At 44.4% G+C, this 26,417-nt stretch overlaps 1 protein-coding gene and 1 pseudogene across 2 annotated transcripts in view; one reads left to right on the forward strand and one right to left on the reverse strand.

Moving 5' to 3' along the window:
* The window catches only part of LOC136644003 (fibroblast growth factor 14), a 346,427-nt gene that overhangs the window by 24,190 nt on the left and 295,820 nt on the right, over nucleotides 1–26,417 (forward strand). The window lies entirely within an intron of this gene.
* LOC136646637 (5S ribosomal RNA) lies at nucleotides 22,407–22,526 on the reverse strand (annotated as a pseudogene).

Raw genomic sequence — 26,417 nt, forward strand, 5'->3', positions numbered from 1 at the left:
GTCTGCTAGAAGACGTTTTCAAGGGGGCAGGTTGAGATACCATGTGGATGAAACTTTTTTCAGTAGGACTGCAGCACTATGAATTGAATAGGAATAAACATGGCATTCAGTTATTTTGCTTTCAAGGTAAAGACATAGGATTGAAGGAAGATTTTGGAAGCAAACTTCTCTACCACCTCTTTGGCACACCCGCTCTCTTCATCTGCTGAGAATACACTCTGTGAGGCTGAGGGACCCCCAGAACAGGACTGTATGGGACACAGAATGTTGCAGAGTGAAGGAGAGATTGGCAAAAATTGCTCCCTTCCCCATTTTGTGCAAATGGAAGTACTTTCGGTTTGTCAAAGGAATTTGAATACAAGCCTAAGGCTACAACCCAAAACACCTTTTTGAAGGATTGAGGGCCCGATCCCATGGGCCACGGAGCCGGTTCTCCACTGGCGCCACCGACCCAGGCTCTCACAAAAGTGCCATAAGGCACTTATTTGCCGGCGCTAACAATGTGCTGCTAGTGCCAAGTCCCAAATATAGACATTGAGAACTCCGATTGGTGAGTATAGCTGGTGGCTGGCGGCAGGGCTTTTTTGGAGGAAGGGCAGAAAGGGAACAGAACTGGATGGGGAGAGGGGAGAAGCCAGCCTGGGAGAGGGGTGGAGAAGGTGAAAGGCTCTGCCACTGTATCCTAACTCCCCTCCTGGGCTGGGAAACCTGACACGAGTGTCCTTGGTTCTGTGCCCACTCAATAGTGGGCACAGATATGAAGAGACCCATTTGGGCTCCCTGAGTGTTACATGGTGTAAGGGAACATTTGTTTCCTTACCCTGAGGAGACCAGGTACTGCTTCCCTGGCCCCCAGGATACAGCGGTCACCATTTTTACACCACTGTAGCCCTGGGTGCAGGATAGGTTTGGATAGGTACTGAGTTTTATAGGGCTTACTTCTAAGTAAACATGCATTTGAGTATGCTATAAGACTTCAGTCCTACGCTCACTTACTTGAGAATAAGATACATTGAACACAAGGAAACTTATCTGTAAAATAACACGTATAGTATTGTACTCTGGATATTAAAATGAGACTAGTTTATACTGATGTCCTGATTTTTTCTGTGCTCTTTGACAATATCTGTGTCTTTGTGTCTGTGTGAGCCTTAGGACTTCATACAGAGAGAGAAGAGACTCCTAATGCAAATCTGCATATCACCATTGCAATGTTGTCAAGAGACCATATAGGATCCTGTTAGAGAAAATAATGTAAGCTGGGCCTAGTCTGTGTGCAAAATGCGGAACCCAAACCAAGCACAGCCTTGTTGCAGGGGCATACTTTAATACAAATCTCAACTTCGCCCTCAACAGCTTACCAACATCTCCCATGTCCCCCTTAAGTTATCACAGAAAGTCATAGTCTTAGGATGATTTCTGTGTCATTAATTGTTCAAACTAAGTTGTGCTGAAATGTAGTTCTTTGGGCTTGAGAACTTTAATGCCACATTTCTTCCTCCGAAAGAGAAACCGACTCAATTAAGTTATTCATTATTCTTAGCACTGAAAAAGATTAAGGGCGCAATCCCAGAGATGCCCTTGGGCCAGAACAAGTCCCTTGTGCCAGCCCAGGATGGCACATTTGTGCCTCCTCGGGAGTCAGCAAGGCTGGTGTGTGAAGGCATGCCAGCCTGCAGAGGCAGAGACAATCCTCTGTGCCAACGGAGGCACCGAGCCTTACCTCAGCCCAGCTGACAGTGGGGTGGGCAGGGAGGAGGTGGGCAGGGAGGAGGTGGGGAGGTGGGTGGGGAGAAGGCAGAAGGGAGGCGTTCTGGGGTGGGGGAAGGGTGGGTGGTGGGTGACCATAGGGGTGGGTGGGTGGGGAGCAGGAGGCGCAGTTGGGACCTGGCAGTTATGCTGAATTCCAACCCCATTCCTTCAGGAGGTGGTGCAAGTTCAAGGAGACCCATAGGGGCCAGAGTGCCTTACCAGGAGGTAAGGGAAAAAGTTTCCCCTTACCTCTGGCCGAGCCACTTTGGGCCCCTATCCCACGCTGGATACAGTGCAAGCCTCTTGGCTTGCCTGTTCCAGCACAGGATAGGATTGCGCCCTAAAATAATGTTTTTGTGCTTTAACAAGGAAGAAGGTGGAGTTTCCTTTTTATTCCCATCCCCCCACCCCATAATTGAGTTTTGATTCACAATTAGAGAAGCTGTTTCCTTACTATTTCTAAAGCTTACAAGGATGTGTTTATTTTAGTTATTCCCAGTCAGGCTTTTCAGAAAACTTCGTTCAGGTTCTGAGCAATAACAAAGGGAGATTAAAATTAATATTGGTAATAGAAGTTCCTTTACCCATCCACCCACAATTCGCGCTGATTACGTGATGTGTAAAAATGACCCATAGCACCCCTCTATTACCTTCTTTGAGCAATTGGGAAAAATGATGTATGCACCATGTTCTTCTCTTAATCCTGCAAGTTTCAACCTTTTTGTCCTGTAACTCAGCAATGACTGTATCTCAAGAGCTTTAGGTAATGTGCTATTTTTACTGATTCCCAGTAGAGAAGGTTCATGTTGAGTGTCTTTTTTAAACAAGGTTCCTATACTTGGTTTCTGTGGCTTCTGAGACAATTACGCTGTGGCTTTGAAGATAACTGTCTTGATTCTGTGGTTCAGTGCAACTAGTGATTTTTTCCAGTCTCTTCTTACTGTGTGTATGAAGTCTTCTGTCTGTTACATGGTAGATATCAGTTATGGACCTACCATAGATGTCTATGGGGCAAATGCCCCAGGCGCAAGCCTCTAGGATCCTGCAGAAGCTTCTCTGAGGCTCCCAACGGGCTCAGAAACTGAGCTTCCGGTTTCCCGGTACCACAGTTTATAGCATTGGGGAACCTCAGAGAGGCTTCTCTGACGTGGGCTCAGGTCGTATGAGGCTCCTTAAGCCTCAGGTGTGTGTGTGTGGGGCGGTGGATTTGTGTATGGGGGCAGTGACAGACCACGAGGGGGTGCCATCACGGACCTTTGCCCCATGCACAAGGCTGGAGACATCTGCTGCTGGTAGAAATGGGAGGCAGATGCTTCTGTTCAGGTTTTAGCTACTTATTAACTATGGCCCAAATCCTAACCAACTTTCTAGCACTGGCATAGCTGTGCCAATGGGATGTGTGGTGCATCCTGCAGTTGGATGGCAGTAACAGAGGCCTCCTCAAAGTAAGGGAATGTTTGTTCCCTTACCTTGGAGCTACATTGCCCTTACGTCGGTGCTGGAAAGTGGGTTAGGACTGCACCCTATGTGTTTTGCCAGAAAGGCAAAGGTTCTTTTTGGATACGGAGACTATGGGCACAATCCTATCCAACTTTCCAGCACTGATGCAGCTGCAGTGCAGCTCCTAGGTAAGGGAACAGACATTGAGGAGGCCTCCATGACTGCCTTCCCACCACATGATGCAGTTCATGCCCCATTGGCATGGCTGCATCACTGCTGCATTGGATTGGTGCCGATATGAGCCCTAGTGGGCCCAATTCAAGGTGCAGGTTTTGACCTTTATAGCCTTATACGGCTTGGGGCCAGGGTATCCTGGCTTCCATATAGCTCATCAGATAAGACCCTCTTATGAGCACCACCACCCAGGGAGGTGTGTGGGGCAGCGGCAAGAAATCGGGTCTTCTTAGTAATGGCACCAATGTTATGGAAGTCCCTCCCCCTTGATCTATGAACTGCTCCCTCCCTGGAAACATTCTGGTATGGCATGAAAACTTTTCTTTTTAGACAAGCCTTCTGAGTTCCTAGCCTTATTAACATCTTTTAAAACATCTTTTAACATCTGGTTTTTACAGGCTTGGGGTTTTATTAAGTTGCTGCGGATTCTCTTTTTATTGTATAATATCCATCTGCTGTTTTAAGATTTTTAAAAATTGTGATGGCATTAATTTTTGTGTTAGTTGGGATTTATGTTTTATTCATACTTAAGCTATGTTGCAAGTTGCCTTGGGTCCCTTCAGAGAGAAAGATGGGATATAAATAAATAAATAAACAAGAGATAGAAGTCTTATTTATTAAGAAGGGAATTTATTACCCTGCATAAGTAACGGTTTCCCTCAGATACCACAAACAAAGAGGTCCCTCCAGGTAGATGTAGCTTTCAGAAATACCCCTCCCACAAACAGGTTTCATGTGGCTCATCGGCAGCTGACCACACAATTGAACAGTTAATAAGTTTAAAAAAAAACAAAAAACTGATTAGGCTTTCTCTTTCATTTCTTTTTTTAAAATCACATTAAAATGAATTGATATATGAGGGTCGCCCAGAAAGTAATGCACCACATTTTTTTTCTCAGCCTACAGTAATGGTACAAATGCGAAACTTTAGATATACATTATTTGAATTCTCAGGAGTGCGCACACAAATTTTTGGTTTCTTCAGACAGATAGCGTAGCTGCAGCAGTGTTTCAAAATGGCGTCTGTAAGTGATGTACGTTACAAGCAGCGTGTCGTCATTGAATTTCTCACTGCGGAGAAAGAAACTGTTGGGAACATTCACAAACGTTTGTGTACAGTTTATGGAGAATCTGCAGTCGACAGAAGTACGGTTAGTCGCTGGGCACAGAGGGTGAGGCCATTAGAAGGCGGTTCGGCAGAGCTCCAAGATTTGCAGTGTTCGGGGCGGCCATCCACGGCTGTCACACCTGACAAGACGCAGCTTGCTGATGTGCTCATTCGCGAGGACCGACGCATAACGACTAGGCAGTTGGCGCCGAAGCTGTCAATCAGCAAAGGAAGTGTGGATGCAATCATCCGTGCTCTTGATTATTCAAAAGTGTGTGCATGATGGGTTCCGCGCTGTCTTATGGTGGACCACAAATCTCTCAGAAAAAACATTTCTTCTGAGTTGCTGAAACGTTTTGAAGATGAGGGGGGAGCGTTCTTGTCCAGGATTATGACAGGTGATGAAACCTGGGTTCACCGTTTTGAGCCCGAAACAAAATGACAGTCGATGGAATGGCGTCATCCTCAATCTCCACAGAAGAAAAAATTCAAAGCAACTGCTTCCGCCGGTAAGGTCATGATCACTGTGTTTTGGGACTGTGAGGGCGTCATACTCATTGATGTGATGCCAAGAGGCAGCACCATTAATTCTGAAGCTTATGTGAAGACATTAACCAAACTCAAGAAGCGCTTCCAGCGACTTCGGCGCCTTAACAACCCAGGTGAATGTTTGATTCAACATGATAATGCTCAGCCTCACACAAGTTTGAGGACTTCGGAACACATCACTAAACAGGGTTGGACTGTGTTACCCCATCCACCCTACAGCCCTGACCTAGCTCCCTCAGACTTCCACTTGTTTGGGCCATTAAAGGATGCCATTCGCAGAAGACATTTTGAGGATGACAAAGAGGTGATTCGCACAGTGCAGAAATGGCTTCGTGACCAGAACAAGGAGTGGTACCGACAGGTTCACACATGCCCTTGTGTCTTGCTGGAGGAAGGCCATAGAACTGGACGGAGATTACGTGGAAAAATAGGGAGTGTAGAAGAAACATCATTCTTTCTTGTGTGTAAGTTTCATTGTGTTCAATAAATAATTGTTGAAGAAAAAAAATGTGGTGCATTACTTTCTGGGCGACCCTCGTACTTCTATGTGTATCGTTATTAGATCACAACTTTTGGGAGGATAGTCCTGGTCTGACAAAGTAGAGGTCTTAGGTGTGGTTCTATTCTTTACAGTGTTTGGCTGGTTATATATTCCATCAACAGGTATCCCAGAACTCAGGCAGTCCTGATGTCCCTTTAGCTTACTGGTTCTCATCCTATGGTCTGGGGACCATAGGTGGTTCTCAGAACACTGAGAAGTGGTCCACAAAATCTCAGGAAAAAGATTGCCTTTGATCACTTCCACCCTACTTAGCTGGAGATTGTACTTGGGGCTTTTTGCATGTAAAGCATAATGTTCTGTTCTTAAGAATGGTTCTTCCAATAAGTGTATCACATTGCAGGAATATAGTGGAACATATCTGCGAGGAAATTATAAGAAGGTATGGTGTCACCATAGGCATACCAGTGCAGTGAACTTTATTATCTGTTACTTTAAGTGCAAATTTGTTTGCATGAGTATTATTCATGGGTTAAAACTGGATGAATGACTACTTCAGTGCCATGAATGAGAACATGTTAAAGTGTAAGAATATGGTAAAAGATATAGTTTATACAGTATAGCACTGTAGTGAAATGGTAAGTCTAAATTCCTGTAACAAGGCATGCAAACCTAAGTGTGTGTTCTGGCATTGATAAGGTACAGTCTCTGTGGGTCATTCCTTTTGTGAATGCTTCTCTTCTGGTCATTGTTTAATACTTGGCAAACTCTTAGAATGTGTAGTGGGAAGAAGGCTGCAACCAGATCCTCACACATCAGGCAGTAAGTCTCACTGAACACAGTAGGACTTGATTTGAGTAAACCTACACTGGGTTGCACTGTTGGTTGGAGGAAATGAAGCAGAAAATTTCTTAGCTCAAATATAATTTATCACTCTTCAGCCTTTCAGATGGGAAATGTTCTTTGTCCTACCTGGAGATGCTAGAGATTGAACCTAAGACCTTCTGCATGCAAAGTATATACTTGACCACTTTGGGCTATATAATTTTTGGATGTCTTAATATAAAGATCCAACAATCCACTTTCCAACTTTTATGGACTTTTCTGCAACGGTTTAATAACAATCTTGGCTTGTCATGCTACAGGAGGTGAAAAGATGCATTGGAACTCAGTTTTCTTAGATTTCTTGGCTGAATGTGTTTTCCACATTCCACATGCATGTATGCATGCAAAAGTGCTTTATGTAAGAGGACATTTCATTTATATCCAGCATTTTGAATAGTAACTGGCCTGATAAAATACATGGTCTCTCTTTGTGTTCTTTTTGGTTTCAAAATGTCTGTAAAGCACTTATGTCAGTTGAGAATGGGAAGAAAGCCAAAATGCACAAGGAGTTCTCCTTCCTAAGCCCCATTGAAAGGACTACCATGTTGTTTGCTCATTTTCTCTTCATTTCATGGGGTTCTATGCAGGAGAGCTTCATGGTGCTCTTATGTCCAAAATGTTTTACTTGAGCTACAAAAAAATTCATTGTTTTGCTGCCTAAAGAGTCGTGGGAATCATGAGATGGGGTTAAAACCCTTCTGGATTCAAAATTTAGTGAAGGCTAAATTCTGACCACTATCTAAAATGAGTAAGACAAGAAGGAGTGCCTTCTGTACAGTGACTTTGTAGACTAATTCTAACTCATTGTTTACTGCCGGTGGCCTTCAACCTGAATAACTACTATTTTCTGTATTGTCCTGCTTGTCATGCATTTGACATAATGTTCCAGAGAGGCAGAGGAAGATCTCTTTTGTATTTGATATGCACAGGATGTTCCTTTTCATTAAATAAAGAGGTCACTGAAATGCTGGAGAAACTACAGAAGCGGTGGCACTAAATTTTTCATTGAACACGGCATCAGTTTTGTAACCAAGAATGGAACATGGTCTCCCTGGAAATCACTCTCTTTAAAAAAAAACTCACAAAATAATCTCTGAGATAATGTCATTACTCAACAGAAAGGAGAAATGAGAGTTTCAAGTGGTCATTGCTGCTTGTCCCTGAAGTCTGGCAGCTGGTTGCTATTGACCCAAAGTCAACAGCACAAAAGGCGGCTGCAAGGGATAATACTGTATTCTAGGGTTTCACTGTAAAGTCTTGGGAACTGTTTGCATAATTTCACAATTTATATTAAAATGTAGCACTAAAAGATGTGAGCAGAATGCCCTGGAGGTTTTTCATTAAACAAATCCGTTTTTTGGCATGCACTACTTTTAAGGCAGGATTGCTTCTTTGCTATGTTGGGGGATAAAGAATGGTCAGTGCTGTGTTATAAGTGGAACAAGAGTGTTCTAAATGTGTATCCTGGCAGTTTAATAAGTGGAAAAACAACAGAGATAAGTGGGCCTAAAAATAAGTGGACCTGTGAACTGAACCGAGCTTTATGCCTCAAAGAATCTTCTTGTGCAGGGCTGTACTAGTTGTTTGGCTAACAACACAAGCCTGTTCATGTCTACTCAGAAGTAAGTCCCACTGCATTCAATTTGGTTTACTCACAGGAAAGTGTGTCTAGGATGGCAGTCTTACAGCCCACTCCTGTCCTTTCTCCTGCCATAACATGCACTGTACCAAAATGGGCTGTGCAGCCTGCTATGGTGGGGAGGGATGGGCAAATAAAAGGCTTGGTAGAGGTAAGGGAAAATATTTCCCCTCATCTCCCTGTAAGCCCCCCGCTCCCCAAGGGATCTCTTTGGACCTGCACCCGTTCTTTGACTAGTGCAAGTCTGAAGAGAAAATGGGGGGGGGGGTGTTGGGAGTAAAAGCAAAGGATAGCATCTGATGCAAGTCATCTACACTGAGTGGAACTCCCCCGCCCCCCAACACCTGACATGCTGTTTTGCCAAATTCCCTTTCCAGGCTTGTTCCAGAGAACTTATGCCTACTTTACAACCCTACTTACAACCCAATCCTATGCATGTCTACTCAGAAGTAAGCCGCACTGAGTTCAGCCCCACTGAGTTCAGTGGGGCTTACTCAGGAAAGTGTGCTTAGGATTGCAGCCTTAATCCCCCTGGTTCAAACTCAGCTAGCTCTAGCAGCATATAAAACTACTGCTGAACCCTAGCACCAGTGGGAAGGTGGCTAGTAGGTAGCTTGCCTTTTGTACTTCAGGGTCCCTCCTCCCAGTTCCCCAAGCAGCAGCTCTTAGGCATGGCAGTCACACTAGTCTCCAGCATCTCTAGCAGTCTCTGTTCCACTATTTTGCCAGGCAGTCAGTCCATTAGTCTGTCCATTAGTTAGTCCATAAATCAGTTCACAGTCCATCTGCCAGTCCATTAGTCCATCTGCCAGTGAATCAGTCAGTTTAGCCCCCCCCCCCTAAGAACATAAGAACAGCCCCACTGGATCAGGCCATAGGCCCATCTAGTCCAGCTTCCTGTATCTCACAGCGGCCCACCAAATGCCCCAAGGATCACACCAGATAACAAGAGACCTGCATCCTGGTGCCCTCCCTTGCATCTGGCATTCTGACATAACCCATTTCTAAAATCAGGAGGTTGCGCATACACATCATGGCTTGTACCCCGTAATGGATTTTTCCTCCAGAAACTTGTCCAATCCCCTTTTAAAGGCGTCCAGGCCAGTCACCATCACCACATCCTGTGGCAAAGAGTTCCACACACCAACCACACGCTGATTAAAGAAATATTTTCTTTTGTCTGTTCTAACTCTCCCAACACTCAATTTTAGTGGATGTCCCATGGTTCTGGTGTTATGTGAGACCCCTCCCCCCTGCACAGTCCAGGTGCTACTTTTATTCCTAAAGATTTTGTTGCCTCTAGTGGCTGCAGCTGTGCAGCACACCCACTCCTGAAAGCCCAGGCTTTAACCTCATGTTTCCCAGATTCACTAGATCAAAGGGCCACCACATCCTGTCTCCTCACTATATCTTCCATGATGCTGATTCCAATACACATGCCTCCCACCCTCTCCCTGTTCTGCACTCCTTCCCTTCCCATTCCACCCTCCCCCCACTGACTCCTATAGTTGGTGGGCGTGCCTTGGTCCATCAGTGCATGCCGGGCCTCTGCAACCACTTCTTTTATGACTCCAGAAAGTGTGTTCCACTGTCAGAATGCTGGTTCCCATAGCTAACAATAGGGTTGGATCACTAGTATGCTGCAGAGCATCAATGAAAGTGGAGCCCTGCACTGTATGAGTTAGAGTGACCGCATCACTTTGAGCTGGAAATGGAAAAAAAAGCCTGCGAACCTGTTATTAGCAGAACCCAATGGGTGTGAATAAAACAGCTATTAATACTACAGGAGCTGATGTGTTTTGTTTGACACTTCTGTGGACAGGCTCTCATTAATTATGGAAATTATATGCTGGGTAGAAAAGGCATTATACTTGCTTTAATTTACTTTGGAAAATTAGATTCTTTTTGGTAGTGACTGCAGATTTCTAACTAGGGATGAGGCTAGTTGTAAGCTCAAGTACATTGGTCTGTTACTGGCTGAAAGAAGTTACCATGGCCAGCCCTTCAATTTGCAAACCAATAATAAAGAATAGCATGTCTTTGTACCAATAAGCTGTCTTGCTTGCAATATATCAAGTAACTACAACTAACCCCCTGGTAATATGCAATACTTTTCTAAGAGTATTGGCCTTTTTTTTTCTTTTTTCTTTTTTTAAGACAAAACAATACATTTTCCCTGACCTCTGGACCATTCCCTCCTTGAATGCAGCATGCATGCCATTAGTATGGCTGCATCAGCAGGGTGGATGGGCAGCCCGATTGTAAGCTTCCCAGCGCCTGCTGGAGCAGTGGTGCTAAAGTGGCTACCTCTGCATCTAGCAGGTGCCGGGAAGCTGCTGAGAGTCTCCTCAGGGGAGGCTATTTTGCCAGCTCAGAGCTCCACTGATTCCGCCCCCCTCCCGCCCTGGTTCCAGGACTGAAATAAGAAGGATATGTCTTTACAAAAGGATTCAAATACACTAGAAACTAAAATGTCTTATTTTCAGTCTTTTGGCTGCTTCTGAAGTATTGAACCCCATCAATACAGTATTGAACTATAGTCAGTGTTTTATTAGTTTTCTAAAAGAGGGTTCCATTACTTGACTAACAGCCCAATCTTGAGTGCCTGGGGTGCGGGGCTGCAGCGGTGCCAAAAATGGCTGCTGCTGCATCCTGCATGCTCTAGGCAGCCATCAACGGCTTCTTGGGAGAAGGGGAGTTTCGTCCCGTTCCGCGGGTAAAGTGAGTAGCCCTGCGATGGGGCTACTCATTTCTCTGCCAACCAAAAGGTTGGCGGTGAGTCAAGAGCCTCCGTGTCAGGTGGCAAACCCAACACAGAGGCTCTGGATCCGGTGGAGCTTCACTCCACTGGTCCAACCTCCCCCCCTCCCCACTCCCTTCCCCTGGCATGCCTCCTCCCTGCCCTTTCCCTGCCTCCCCCTTCCCCAGAGCGCCTTCTCTCCCCCCTCCCTGGAACGCCTCCTCCCTGCCTCCCCCCACGCCTACCTCTCTGCTGCTCAGTGGTCCACTTGCTCAGTGCTAGGGCCTGCAAACAGTGCGTGCGCCAGTGCACCAGTGCATGCTGGCAGTAAGGATTGGGCCCTAACTCTTCCCCACTCTGCTTAGAACATAGTCTGCAAAAGTTCTATTTGCCCCTTTGTCAGCTGCACTTTTTCTTGAGTTGCAGCAACATCTGTCTTTGCTGCAGACGTCATCCTAGCTCTTAGCTTGTTGAGCTTTACTTGCAAATGTTCTTTGCATGCTATAACTGAAAAGGTGAGATTTGTTCCTTGGTATTAATTCCTAAGCGTGAAAGCTTTTACTTTGTGTATTAGCTACAGTATCTCACTTCACACATTGAGTCAAAAAACCACCAGGGTTACAATCTCAGGGTGCCATGAATATATGACATGTATACTTTAAGGGTGTTGGGCATATTTGACCAGTACACAGTTCAGATTTGCCCACATATACAGATGTAATATAATGGTCTTAAAAAAAAATATAGTTACAAATCAGTGTAATCCTCCTGGAAAGCAAGATATTTTTTTTTCCTGCAGAATTTCTATAGCTCTTATTAACTTCTTCTAGGCCAGGTGATTTGTATAAAATGAATTCTAGTTATGAAAATTTCATTGAAAGTCAGTAATTGAATATTGCAAAGGAACTTTATTATTATTATTATTATTATTATTATTATTATTATTATTATTATTATTATGTTATTGTTGTTCATCATCATCATCATCATCATCATCACCCCACGATGTAGTCTGGAAGTCAATAAAAGCTTCTGATGTTGGAAGAGTGAAAGCATAGACTGACCTCTCAAGAATAGTCACAATGGACTGATGAACTACAACGTATCTGGGTACATTTATTCAAAGATTATATGCAAATTTCCCAATTATAGTATCTAATTAGGCACTGAAAGTAGGGGTGCCTATTATGGACAGGATAGAATTTGTGTCTTAAGGTTTTAATTAGGGGTATTCTATCTATCAGAGTCATCAGGGCTGGTTTATATATACAGGTGGGGCCTTGGTATCCATGGGAAATCCCTTCTTGGACCCCGACAGTTGCTGAATTTTGTGGATAATCAAATCTGTGGTCCTGCCCCTTAAGCCCGCTGAAGGGAACCAGAGCTGTGCACCAGTCCCCTCCTGGAAGGCTTTCTAGCCCATAGAGGCAGTGTGCGTCTGCCTGCTGCCTCTGTGGGTTTCAGAATGGCTGAAAAGGCCAAAAGAATACTACTTCTGGTTTCCCTTGGGAAACTGGAAGTGATGTTTTATGCCATATAAAGCATTCTGAGGCCTGCATGGAGGGCTCCCCCGGGCCTCAGAATGCCTTATATGGCATAAAAACATCACTTCTGGTTTCCTGAAAGAAACCGGAAGTAGTGTTCCTTTGGCCATTTTGGCCATTATGAAGCCCGCAGAGGCAGCGTGTGGACATGTGCTACCTCTGTGAGCTTCAGAAAGTCTTCTGGAGGCAACTGCAGCACAGCTCCGGTTGCCTCCAGAGGGCTCAAGTGGGGCCAAGTCTGGCTCCATGTGGGTCCAAGGGATTCGTGTTGAGCCAGATCTGTGGATGCAAAATCCACAGATATGGAGGTCCCACCTTTATCAGGGGTGGCCAACATTTCAACTTGAAGGCTTCTCGACCTTTAACAATTCTGTCGAAGAGGAAATTTCCGCAGGTGTAGCTTGTCATCAGTGTGATCTGTGAGCCTGCCAGTGGATCTGTCATGGCCCCAGTGCTGCTTAGTCAGTGTGGGGGAGAGAGGGATGAAAGGTGGAACAGAGGTCTGGAAGGGGGTGGTATTGGCAATAGTTGCCGCAGCAGCACTGACACCAATGCCCTATCTCCCTTTCAGGCCTCAACCTGCCCTCCTGGGTCCCCTCAAACTTGCACCAGTGAAACTGCTGGCTTTTAGGTCCAAGTAGACCCATCCCAGGGCTGGAGCTAGCCCTAGGTATGGGAACAAATTTGTTCCCTTCAATCAGGGGCATCCTGATTGCACAATACTGTGAACCATACAAATGTTCCCTTAACCCAGAGGAGATGTCTGCGACTCCCACGCCCCCCCACCCCAGCATGATGTAGTATGCATGTAGTGTGCAGGATGCAGCATGGCTGCATATGAGGGGGAGGTAAAGGATAGGACTGGGTCCTTCATTTCTTTGCACATCCTTTGAATATGTTGTCCTGCTTCCATGTAATTGTTTGGATTAACCAGTCTTTTAATGAGAAACATAAGGGCAAATCTTCCCTGGGCGCATGTAGTTTTTTGAAGACAACTCATAACATTTTGCTTACTTGGTATGAAGTATAGTGTGTCTTCAGATTCCTAGAAATCATCTGTCAGCCCCTTTGCTCTGTTTACAGTGTGTGAGGGGGAGGGTGGGAGGAGAAATTTGGTTACACGGCAGGAGAGAATTATATTCACAGAGCTTAGCTAGAAAAATGGGAAAAAATGCACCACACTGTTTATATGCTTTTTCTGTTTGGATTTTTAGGAGTTCTTTGAGCCAGCCTATTTGCTTCAGAAACCTGATGAGTTGCATTGATTCAGTCAAGCAACAGAAAATCATGATTCACAAGTCCCATCAAATTAGCTGAAATCGTGACTTGTGAATATTGAATATGAAAAGCAGTCCTGGCAGTGATTGTCTCATGAGTTATATATGGAGTGCAATCTGTTGGCCAGTCAGAATCAGAATATTGATTTGCAGCACATTCCCATGCATGTTTACTCAGCAGTGCATCCCACCGCATTCAATGGATACTTCTTCCACATCATTTGGCAAATAGGATTGCAACCTTGCTGTAGGTCTGTGGCGTGGGAGCAGGAGGGGGAAAGCTGTGGCTTGGTAGTAGAGCATCTGCTGTGCATGAAAAGGTCCCATATTCAATCACTGCATCTCTGATGTCCTGGATTGCAGAACTACAGTCTGCATACTATTCCTGTGAAGGGGATGTTTGTGTTGCTAGAAAATGCAGTACAACCTTATACTGAATGTAAATTGTTTCTATTGTCCTTACCATAAACTAAAGACACAAAATAGGTTTACAAATTCCTGTTGGCAGGCTTTGCATGTGAATGGAATGAATCTGTACCATGCCAGTTGACCCAATATCAGGCACTGTTGCTGTGGCACTGTGAATAAATGTTATGTTGTGAGCTGGACACATACTGAAGGAATTACAGGACCACATCAGCTTTTGTGCAGATCTACTCAGACCAGATGCTCTGAACTGGCACTGAGGGCCACTTCATATAATTAGGCAGGGACAGCCCAACTGCATTTGTTTCACTCCCAAATATGCAAAGCACGGATAAACATGATCATACAGGTCTACTAATTAGAAAACTAGGATTGGCTGCAGATTGCTGTTTTAGTATAAATTCAGCAATCTGAATGCAAGGTGTCTAATTATTGACAAAGTTCGCACCAGTGTATTCTGGATTTATGCCAGTGTAATCTGATTTGTACCAGGCCTTAAAAACATAATGAACAAAAAAAGTTGCATGGGGGAAAATGGTATACAGTCATCCCTCCGTATCCATGGGGGATATGTTACCACTGCCACTACAGATGTCCAAAATGGTAGGTAGTAGCAAACCCCACTTAACTGTGTCACTGCCAACAAAGACAGGAAGCAGGCTGGAGGGCTGCAAACAGCACAGGAGACAACATGGGAGAGCTGCAGATGGGGACAGATAAGTCAACAGGGTGACGGAATGTGGTGGGGGAATTTGTGAACTACAGATAACTAAAACCACAGATTTGGGTCACACAGGTATGGGGGCCCTATTGTATTTGTAGTTTGGGAAGAAAACTCCTTACAGCTTCATTTATATCCCATAGTTTACAGAAAGCCATTACCCAGAATATACTTGATTCATACTGGCTGTGTCAAATGTTGTGGTGAACAGGCAGGTTTTCAGATTTGTTATGAGTGTTGGTACTGAGAAGGACGCTATGAACTTTCCATGAAATTTACATATACAACCATGTGTACCTGCTGTTTGGGTAGAAGTAGATGGAATTTTTAAAATTGAAAGCTCTTTCTAGAATGTTTTCTTTCTCACTCAGAGTGGAGTGCTAAACATCTGGTTGAACTTCATGAAAGAAGTTTACTTATTCTTATTGATGGATAAATTCTCAGCTCTAGCTCTGAGTGTCGGTTAGAGATAGCTGATTCGAGATATATTTGTGTGTGTTTGGGTATAACTAATGTAATGTTATCCCTTTGTGTATTTTATGGTCTAATCCAGTGGTTCTCACACAGTTAGCACTGGGACCCACTTTTTAGAATGATGATCTGTCAGGACCCACCAGAAATGATGTCATGACCAGAAGTGACATCATCAAGCAGGAAAAGTTTTAACAATCCTAGGCTACAATGCTACCCACACTTACCCAGGAGTAAGTCCCATTTACTACTATTGTTCAAAGAATATACATATAGCTTGTTAAAAGTACAGGTCTGTAACATTTCTGCAAATGCAGTTACATACCATGGTAGCATCAAGTCTAATATATTAAAAAATAAAATATTTAAATGAATGGGGATCCACCTGAAATTGGCTCATGACCCACCTAGTGGGTCCTGACCCACAGTCTGAGCAACACTGGTCTAATTCTTTAGAACCTTGTCCTAGCTATGAAACAATATTTTCTACCAATAAAACACTGTTGTGTATGGAGAAGGTATGAAGAGGCAGGACATCATATGTTGAAATTCAGATGAACCACAGCATTATTGATTACCTCTAAGGACAAGGCAAAAGGGAATACTGAGTGTAAACACCCCCTCTCTACTCAGTGTTCCTGCTCACCTCTCAGGCTGTAACTCCATAACTTATCCCTCCAGGGTTCTTGTCCCCCATGATTACAGATGCTCTTTGTGCAGACTCTGGTCTGTGATATTGCTTATGGAGAGAAGAGGGTGCCTTGTTCAGGCAAACTATTACAAATAGACCTACCTTGAGCCCTCTCTGATTGACCAGTCTCCTCTGATGTTCTGCCTGCATGAGAGAGTCTACATACCTGGTCTCCTCCCTTTCATGGCCGTGCCCAGTATTGCACTTCTACTACTTGCTTCAGAGGGTTAAGGGAATTAGCAAACTTCTGCCAGGTAATCAATACTGAAGCCAGAAACTCAGTAAACTCCAGTTTTTGCTCTGGATCTGCTGCTAACCTGTCAGGTTCTTCTCTAGTCTATCCTTACCTTCCTGATTCTGCAGTGGAACCTGCTTACACTGGTATCACCTGGGGGACAGGACATAATGTTGTAAATCAAAAGGTGTCAGCCTCTATGGAAATGAGGCTTACCAGACATGTGAAATTGGTCTGGCAACTTCACACACATGGCTAATGGGAGAGGCTGTAATATAGTTCGGGTTTTGAGCAGTAGCTAATGCACCCTGGCAATAATATCTGATGCTGGCCTCAGTGAAACTTGATTCTACTGCAACAGTTGGTGCTTATTAATAAGACTACCCATAGAAGAATCCTAGGTGTCCTTGACAACCTTGGAGGGTTGCAAATGTGCCGTAAATCAATTTTGCGCCTCTTGGGGTGTCAGCTTGGGCCGGCACAGGGACGTGCACCAGTCCAAGGAGACTGCATTCAGCCTCTGCTGTGCCAACAAAAGATAAGTTTGCGCCGACCAAACTCAACTGGTGTGGGGGTCTGGGGTGGGCATAGGGAGGGCAGGGAGGAGGTGTTCTGGGACAGGGAGAGGGCGAGTGGCAGTAGAGTGGGGGGTTGGGGCCAGGACCCAGCACTTGTACCAGATCCTGAACCCCATTCCCGGGCAGCATGGCACAGCTCTGGGCTGCTCAGATCTGTACTACCTCTTGAGGTGGTGCAGATCTGAGTAGATCCATTGGGGCTGCTGCGGTTCTTCCCTGGGTAAGGGGAGGTGTTGAGCTACTTGCAGCCCAGGCTGAGCTACTTGCAGTCTGAAACTCACACTGGATACGGGGCAGGCCTGCTGGCCTCCCTGTTCCAGTGCAAATTAGGATTGTGCTGTTAATTTAATAAGAATAAGTGGAAATCGTTGGTTATTTTGTGGGCAGCCCAATTCTAAGCTGCCCAGCGCCACCAGGGGCATTGGCACCAAAATGCCTACGCTACATCAAGCAGGGCCAGGGAGGCCGCCAGAGGACTCCTTGGGGGAAGGGAACTTTCGTTTCCTTCCCTCGAGGAAATCTCCAGGCCCTGCAATGGGGCTACCCGCACCTGCCCTTTTGGTGGAATATATTGCTTTCACTCTAGCACAAGTAATGTTTTATTTATTATTAATCTTCTTGAATTAATTGTTTTAATGTTATTGGTTTTTATAGTATTCTAATTTTTCTGTTAGCTGCCTTGAACTACTGGAAAATCAGGGTCTAAAACATAGAGAATACTTCCACCGAAAGGCTTGAAGCTAACTACCTGAGTTTTTCTGATTGCAGGTTTTCTAGTGTTTCTTTCCTTCACACTACAGTGAATGTATATTTTTTGCAACAGCTGCAAAATAAGTTGTGGCTGGGAGCCATGTTTGTTGATTGAGAGGGAAAGAACAAAGCTGCTGAGATTTTGAGCTGGGTTTCTTCTGTGTTTTTTGAAATCTGCTTCTGCAGATACTGATGATAGATTTCTGTGACTAAACATACAAGAGGAAGCATGACAGATGATTGCAATGTTTTTGGAAACCCACTGTCACTTAAGGAGGAAACCACCCTTCATTGGCCTACACGTGTCAAATCAAGGCGATGAATTATGGCTCTCAGTTTTGAAGTAAAATGTGCCCCCGTGGCCCTTTTTGTGACCCTCATCTCAATTTTTGTAAGAGCGATTTCTAAATGCCATGATCCCTGAAAGAATTAAATTGCCTTGTTTGCAGCTTGTTTACAGAAGGGAGAAATTGCAGGCAGCGAGCCCTATGTCTAATTCCTTGTCTTCTATTGTGCACAGTGCTCTTATAAAATAATGCAAGGATGAAAAGTGAAGCATAGAATTATATGTCTTGGGAAATGTCTCAGCTTTAATCCAATTGATTTTTAGAAAAGACAGCCATGCTCCACACGTCACAGGGTTGGAAAGTGGCCGAGGTCACCTAATCCAACTCGCTTCTTCAAGGCATGACTATCTACTTACATGCTTCTACTAATCAGATTGCATGATCCAGATCAGAATGTGCCACAAGCAGTCAGCAATGCAGTTAAGGTGCCTGCAGGTGACTCACGCAAACAAGCCAACCTATACTCTTGATTCAATTTTTTTTCTAAGCACGAACATTCAAATAGTTGATTGATGTCTCCAGAACTAGTAGTGTTGTCAAGCATTTGCAAGACACCTCTGCTTCCTCTGCCTCTATTTATTTTTCTACTCCTAGACAAGAACAAAAGCAGGAGGTTTGCCTATGAAGGTTTGGATATGGCTAGCAGTCTGTGCTGATCTTGCTTGTATAGGCATTGCATCAGAGTTGCATTGCATAGCCTATTTTTAAAAAGGGAAAGAGGGGGGACCCGGGAAACTATAGGCCGGTCAGCCTAACATCCATACCGGGTAAGATGGTGGAATGCCTCATCAAAGATAGGATCTCAAAACACATAGATGAACAGGCCTTGCTGAGGGAGAGTCAGCATGGCTTCTGTAAGGGTAAGTCTTGCCTCACCAACCTTATAGAATTCTTTGAAAAGGTCAACAGGCATGTGGATGCGGGAGAACCCGTGGACATTATATATCTGGACTTTCAGAAGGCATTTGACACGGTCCCTCACCAAAGGCTACTGAAAAAACTCCACAGTCAGGGAATTAGAGGACAGGTCCTCTTGTGGATTGAGAACTGGTTGGAGGCCAGGAAGCAGAGAGTGGGTGTCAATGGGCAATTTTCACAATGGAGAGAGGTAAAAAGCGGTGTGCCCCAAGGATCTGTCCTGGGACCGGTGCTTTTCAACCTCTTCATAAATGACCTGGAGACAGGGTTGAGCAGTGAAGTGGCTAAGTTTGCAGACGACACCAAACTTTTCCGAGTGGTGAAGACCAGAAGTGATTGTGAGGAGCTCCAGAAGGATCTCTCCAGACTGGCAGAATGGGCAGCAAAATGGCAGATGCGCTTCAGTGTCAGTAAGTGTAAAGTCATGCACACTGGGGCAAAAAATCAAAACTTTAGATATAGGCTGGTGGGTTCTGAGCTGTCTGTGACAGATCAGGAGAGAGATCTTGGGGTGGTGGTGGACAAGTCGATGAAAGTGTCGACCCAATGTGCGGCGGCAGTGAAGAAGGCCAATTCTATGCTTGGGATCATTAGGAAGGGTATTGAGAACAAAACGGCTAGTATTATAATGCCTTTGTACAAATCTATGGTAAGGCCACACCTGGAGTATTGTGTCCAGTTCTGGTAGCCGCATCTCAAAAAAGACATAGTGGAAATGGAAAAGGTGCAAAAGAGAGCGACTAAGATGATTACAGGGCTGGGGCACCTTCCTTATGAGGAAAGGTTACGGCGTTTGGGCCTCTTCAGCCTAGAAAAGAGACGCCTGAGGGGGGACATGATTGAGACATACAAAATTATGCAGGGGATGGACAGAGTGGATAGGGAGATGCTCTTTACACTCTCACATAATACCAGAACCAGGGGACATCCACTAAAATTGTTGGGCGGGTTGGGCGGGTGTTGGGCCCAAAAGTGTTGGGCGGGTTAGGACAGACAAAAGAAAACATTTCTTTACTCAGCGTGTGGTCGGTCTGTGGAACTCCTTGCCACAGGATGTGGTGCTGGCGTCTAGCCTAGACGCCTTTAAAAGGGGATTGGACGAGTTTCTGGAGGAAAAATCCATTATGGGGTACAAGCCATGATGTGTATGCGCAACCTCCTGATTTTAGAAATGGGTTATGTCAGAATGCCAGATGCAAGGGAGGGCACCAGGATGAGGTCTCTTGTTATCTGGTGTGCTCCCTGGGGCATTTGGTGGGCCGCTGTGAGATACAGGAAGCTGGACTAGATGGGCCTATGGCCTGATCCAGTGGGGCTGTTCTTATGTTCTTATAGAGTATGAAGGGAGTTGAGTTGAAATTCAAGCATCTTTCTTCATGGCAAACATAACAAAGATCATTTGGTGGACTGCAAAGAAGAAGCAAACCTCAATAGTGGCCTGTAGTAGAACATCATTTAAGCACCATGGAGGTAGATAAGAGAGGGCTGGCCCACTCCTATCCAATTTTCCAGTGGTGGTGCAGTTGTGCCAATGGGTCATGCACTGCATCCTGGAATGGAGAGGCAGTCACAGAGGCCTCCTCAAGGTATGGGAACACTGGTTCCCTTACCCTGGGGCTGAACTGCGGCTGCACCAGGGCTGGAAAATTGGATAAGATTGGGCCATGAGGCTGCAATCCTGTACAGCATACACCAGAGAGAGTAAACTGCATTGAACACATTGGGACTTACATCTGAGTAGAGATGCATAGGATTCACTTCTGCTATTTTCCCTTTGCACCCTCTATATAACATTCATAATCCTTCCTCTCTTTCTGTCAGTCTCTAAAACATAGGTCAGTTTCTGGGCTCTTAGCTTTAAAATTCTCCTGTCCCCCGAAAAACTCCCTTGTGTTTGTAGGAAATAGTGAGTTCTGTGAGCTGTGTTGTGCCAGTGTTGTTTAAAGCAATACTGGGAACCATCAACACAGTACAAATTTATTGGCATGTTTTGGCAAGAAATTGCCTTCATTTTGACTTCTAAATTGAACTCATGCTAAGGTGAGGGCGGAAAGAAAGCTTTGCAACTTTTAGGCTGCTGCTGTTGGTGTTTTTTTATTTTTATTTTTATTCTGCTGTCATTTTATTTAAATCTCAACTTTGCCACTGGCTGTTCTGATTTCTGCTCACACCTGTACACTATAAATAACCTGTCTTGCCAATATTTGGTATTCATGCAAATCGTAACCTCCTTTTCCTTGCACACATCCCAACTTCCATGCCAGTCTTTCAGTCCTTGTATTTTCCATGTGAGGGAAGAAGGAGTGACTTTCAAGCTGACTCTGCATCCTGTACTGCCCAGAAGATACAGATCAACTGCATGACTGTGGATGAGTCACTGCTTGCTGTTGAGAAATTGACCACATTTAACTGATCACACAAATATTGCCTTCAGAGGTACATTATGGGCTGTAACTGACAGGAGTGTTTGCACCTGAGCGGGCTCAGCAAATGGACTTTGGGCGGTACCCTACATGTCCCTTATCTGTGGGAAACCATCCAAGTGTCTGAATACTCAGTATGCTGCAGAAGGCCAAATTGTGACATTTTTGCCATAATATCTCACAGCTGACTGGCTGGCTGTTTTTTTGAGATGGTGCCAGCATTGTGCAGGCAGTGCCAACCAGTGTGTAGAAAAGAGGGTATGATAATGGTTTTCAGTCAGCTTCACCAGCATGGCTTTTGATGTTTCAGTTTTCTTCTTCACAGGGTGCAATCCTGCCCTTCACTTGGGTCGACGCAAGTCCCTTGCACTGGTGCAGGAGGGTTGCAAACATTCTGTAAAGCACGTTTGCACCTCCTTGGGAGTAAACCGTGCTGGCGCATGGAGGTGTGCCGGCACACGGAGGCTGAATCCAGCCTCTGTGGCTGCTTCTGCAGCGAGCCTCAAGTCTGAGATTGCGCCCTCAATCTCCTGTCTTGTTTGCATTGACATCAAGGTGGCAGCCATTTATCAGGACAGCACTATAAAATAGGCCTGCACACTTGGACATATGTATATGAAGCTGCCTTATACCAAGTCAGACTATTGGTCCACCTAGGTCAGTACATTGACTAGTTCCTGCTCTCCAGAGCTTCAGTCAGGGGTGTTTCTCAGCCCTATAGGTATTGGGGATTTAACCTTCTGCTTGGGACCTTCTGCTTGCAAGGCATATGCTTGATTGCTGAACTACTGCCACAGAACCTACCGGCCATGTTTATTAGTATGGTGCCTGACACCTCCCTTGTTTTTGAAGTCCCAGGCAGGTGACAAAACCAAGAGGCTTATTAGGAGTCCAAATAGGTCATGAGAATTGTGCTGAACTTGGTGGGTCACAAGGTATGCTTTGCAGTGATTTTGTGGGACTCAGGTGGGTCAGGCTACTTCTGGAAAAGTTTATTTGAATTTAAAAACAAAAGTTAGAAATTAAAAAATAACCCCAAGCATTGTCTGCCCTCATGTGATTTCCACATAATAGAAACAAGGTTGTTTTTCTTTTTTAATTTGAGAGAAAGTCCGTAAAGAACTCTTTGAAGAGTTGAATGAATGTTGGCAACCTTCAGTCTCAAAAGACTATGGTACAAGCCTACAGCACCTGGTATTCTCATGTGGTCTCCCATCCAAGTACTAACCAGGCCTGACCCTGCTTAGCTTCCAAGATCAGACAAGATCTGGCATGTGCAGGGTAACAGTTGCTGAAGAGTTGACCTACTGGGGAAACATTATCTAGAACTTCCTCTAGCCTGGGGCTGAGTTTTCAGATACAATCTAGCAACTGCATATGTCAGTTTTTATGTGTATCAGTCTTTCTTTTGTGCCAGTGACCCAGATCAGTAAAAAGACACTGATAAGATTTAGACATGCCTGGTCATTTCTAGGGGGCAGGAGGAAATTTACATATTCATGAAACTGTGTACAAGGCTCTATAGACTAAGTGATGAAATATTAAGGTGTCTTCTGCTGATTCATTCCTTGTCTTCTGTCTTATTGCCCATAATCCCTTGGTTTGCCCATAATCCCTTGGTCTAAGTCCTCGTCAAGTTACAATTCCACCAAATTCTACCCTCCAGTAATTTCCTCCCCAAGTCACACATGGATTTGCAATGTCATTAACTTCTGGGTACACTGTGTCCTAAATAGCCTTAGCAGTCCACCAGACAGAAACTGGACTACAAAATATTATGAGCATGGGTTAATAGGGCACAATTCGACATCCAGCCTATCTGCGGACAGCATTGTGATATTTGAACATGATAGGAGTGCCGTTTATGAACAAGTGTTATGTTTCTTGATGTTGATGTGGCATTACCTGGTAGAGATGTGAAAATGCTAAAATTAACAGACTATTTTGTGGAAAACCCTATGATGCCATAAACTACAGCTACCATGTTGCTTCCAATATACCTGCTGTGATATCGCAGTCCAGAGAGGAAGGCTATGGCTGAGGGATCAGTGAATTTCTGAAAGTGATAGTTTCTAGGTATTATCAAGCCAGACTTTTTCCCACCTTGTTTTTTCCCACCTTGTTCTTAAAGGGGCTGTACTTCCTTTTTGACATAGAATTCCTAGTGAAAATGATCCTTAGTTCATTTAAAATGGAATATATTTAATGGCTTGCAAACCCAATTTATTTTAAAGTAGGGTATGGTTTATTTTAAAGTAGGCATCAAGGTGAAAATATTAGTTCAGATGCAATCAGATTTCAATATGGATGAATCATTTTGCATCTTGGAATGACTTTTTGTTTTGCTGATTGCCTGCTACCTTCTTCCTGTGCTACATAGTAATATTAATGTAAATATGAGTTAATTAGGAAAGAACATACTGAAAGAGATCAGTGTTCATTAAATAATCTTTCCTAAGAGCAAACACAAATATAAAATTACCATTGATATAATTTTATTATGGAAAGGACACCAGCTTCTCCCCTGCTCCACGCTCCCACATCAGATGTAATTATATAAAATGTCCAGTCAGCTGTGCCTTTTAGATTTTGTCAGACTTCAGCAAGGATCTGCTCTTGGTAGGTGTCTGCCAAACACAGTTCAGTTGAAACAGTCTGGGTCAAAATACAATTAAGCAGACTGAGATCTGAAGAGCCACAGGCAAGGGTGTATTCATGACCATGTTCAGGGTCAGTTTCAGACAAGACACAAGTGTTCTTGGTTCCACAGAACTCTTGATGTGCCTGAGGAGCAGCAGTGCCCATTCTGGAGGATATTATCTGGGTATTGATTAAGTGCAACCAGGGTAAGGCCAATTATTCCGTCTGCCTGAGAGTGCTTGATGGTTCAAGGAGTATCCCAATCCTCACTGCCAATTGTGCCAGGAACGCCTTTGTCTGGCCTCAACATCCTGCAAGAGTTTATAGTTTACATTCATTGGTGGCTGTGGGCAGCAGAGGGTTGGCCAGGCCTACATAACTGGTTGGGCCTCCAGCACATGGTCATTCTGCACCCAATTTTTAATCAATTTCATGGTGATTACCACACTGCAACCTCTAATTCACAATGGCAACAAAGGTAGAAACTGATACAGTTGTTGGAAAAAAGTTGTTATTACAGAAAGCTATTTTCAGTGTGCTCATCCCTGTGTGTTCATTTCTGTGACAAGAACACTGATATTGATATTGATATCACTGATATTGTAGATTGGGCAAGTTTCTGTTGGGAAGAGATTGCAGCCTTTCAGGATGCACAGAGGTCCTTGATATTTACAGCTTGTGAAAACTTAGTGAAAAGAAATGTGGAAGTGAGAAACAGAAGAGGTCACAGCAATTTGTCACATAGGGTTTGTTGGTGAACTAGTTGGTGGATTCTATCAGAGATTCTAGGACTCAACCTGGAACAGTATTACTATTGAGTGTATTTATATACCGCTTTTCAACAAAAAGTAATTCACAAAGGGTTTACATACCAAAGTAAATCAGTAAATGGTTCCCTGTCCTCAAAGGGCTCACGGTCTAAAAAGAGATACAGAAAATACACTAGTGACAGTCACTGGAGAAGTTGTCATGTTGGGGTGAAGAGGGACAGTTGCTCTCCCCCTGCTAAATAGAAGGGGACACTACTTTGAAAGATGCCCCTTTTCCCAGTTAGGAACGTAATACCTGAAGCCTTGCTTTCTTCTGCACTTGAAGAGGACTTTAGTCCTGTGTACAGTGCCTCCCATGACAACTCCTGAGACTTGGTCCCAACTAGGCCCAGGCCTCAATCCTTCTTCAAATGCAAAAGGAAATAGGGTGTGCAACATTGGCTTCTGCAATTGATCTCTATTGGTCTCTACTGGCTAATCAAGCCTGGTATAAACATTGAAATAGGGTCTCCCAAAACTCAGTTGCTTCTGTTATTTTACATTTTCAGCCATTAACTGGTCTAATGCAAGAGGCTTTTTCAACCTACCCTGTCTGTTTGGTTTGGTATGAAGTACTTACTGTGTGCTTCTCATGCAGTTGACCCTTTAGGATCAAGTGCTAGGCAGCCCTTGGTGCTAGGCAGCACTGAGGGAAATCTGCTAAGAAACTAGTATAGGTGGAGCCGATTTTGTCACTGGATGACAGATGCAATATTTTATTCATCTAAAATAAATAATTTAAAATCCCCCCCCCCCCCGGATTGTTGAAAACGTTTTCAAAATGTCATCCTACACTAAGACTGCCACGGCAAAAGCAGGCATACAGACTCTTTGTACTCTGCTTATTGGTAGCTTTAACAAATGGAAAAGCATGGAATTCAGGTTTCAAAGGTCAACATCCTGACACATAGTCATGATTGTTATCCACTTCTGACTCTGTCTATTGTAATAGTCACTTTGTGACAGCATGAATACCCTGATAGTCATGAAGAACTCAGATTGTTGTTCTAGGAAATAGACCCACCATCTTTATCCAGGTGTCAGGGGTGGTGCCTTTCATTAGTGAAGTGCTGCCAATTGATTACCCCTAGCATAGGGGTAAGTTTTAATGCAAAATCCAGTGTCTAAACTGATAGGTTCTGATTGAGAGCTCAGTGCACCCCCACACATTTTTCATGATATTGTCAGTCAACAGCTTTCTACCAGCTCAGCAAAGGAAGGCTGAGTTTTGAGCTGGGCTGAAGCATCCAAAGACATCAGCGTGTGCTAAGCTTTGCATCGATATACTCATCCACCTCAGTATACCATTTTGGCCATATTCATTGAATAAGGAAATTATAAGAAGAGCAAAACTGATGTTTTTTTTTACCAGATTACTGGGGCCACCTTGTGTGTCGGTCTTTGGAGAATCTGGGTGTTCCAGCCCACCTCTTTAACTAGCAGGTTTGCTTAGCTACCCTATCTGGTGCCAGTCTCATCCCAGTCTCAGCAGGTTAGTTGGCATCTCTGGGGAACTCCAGGCAGAAAGGTGGTGAAGTCACATTCTGACATGTGTCTCTCTGGCGATAGTGCTGCACTGAAAAAAGGATATGGTTTGCTGCAAGAAGATGTCTCTGTCACTTTTAGGATCCAGACAGCCCAATCCTAAGCTCCCTAGTGCTGCCAGGTGCCACAGTACCAAAATGGCTTCAACTGAATCCAGCAGGGCCAGGGAGGCCGGTGGAGGTCTCCTTGGCCCCTG

The sequence above is a fragment of the Tiliqua scincoides genome, chromosome 3, assembly GCF_035046505.1.
Source record: "Tiliqua scincoides isolate rTilSci1 chromosome 3, rTilSci1.hap2, whole genome shotgun sequence".
NCBI classification, from domain to species: Eukaryota; Metazoa; Chordata; class Lepidosauria; order Squamata; family Scincidae; genus Tiliqua; species Tiliqua scincoides.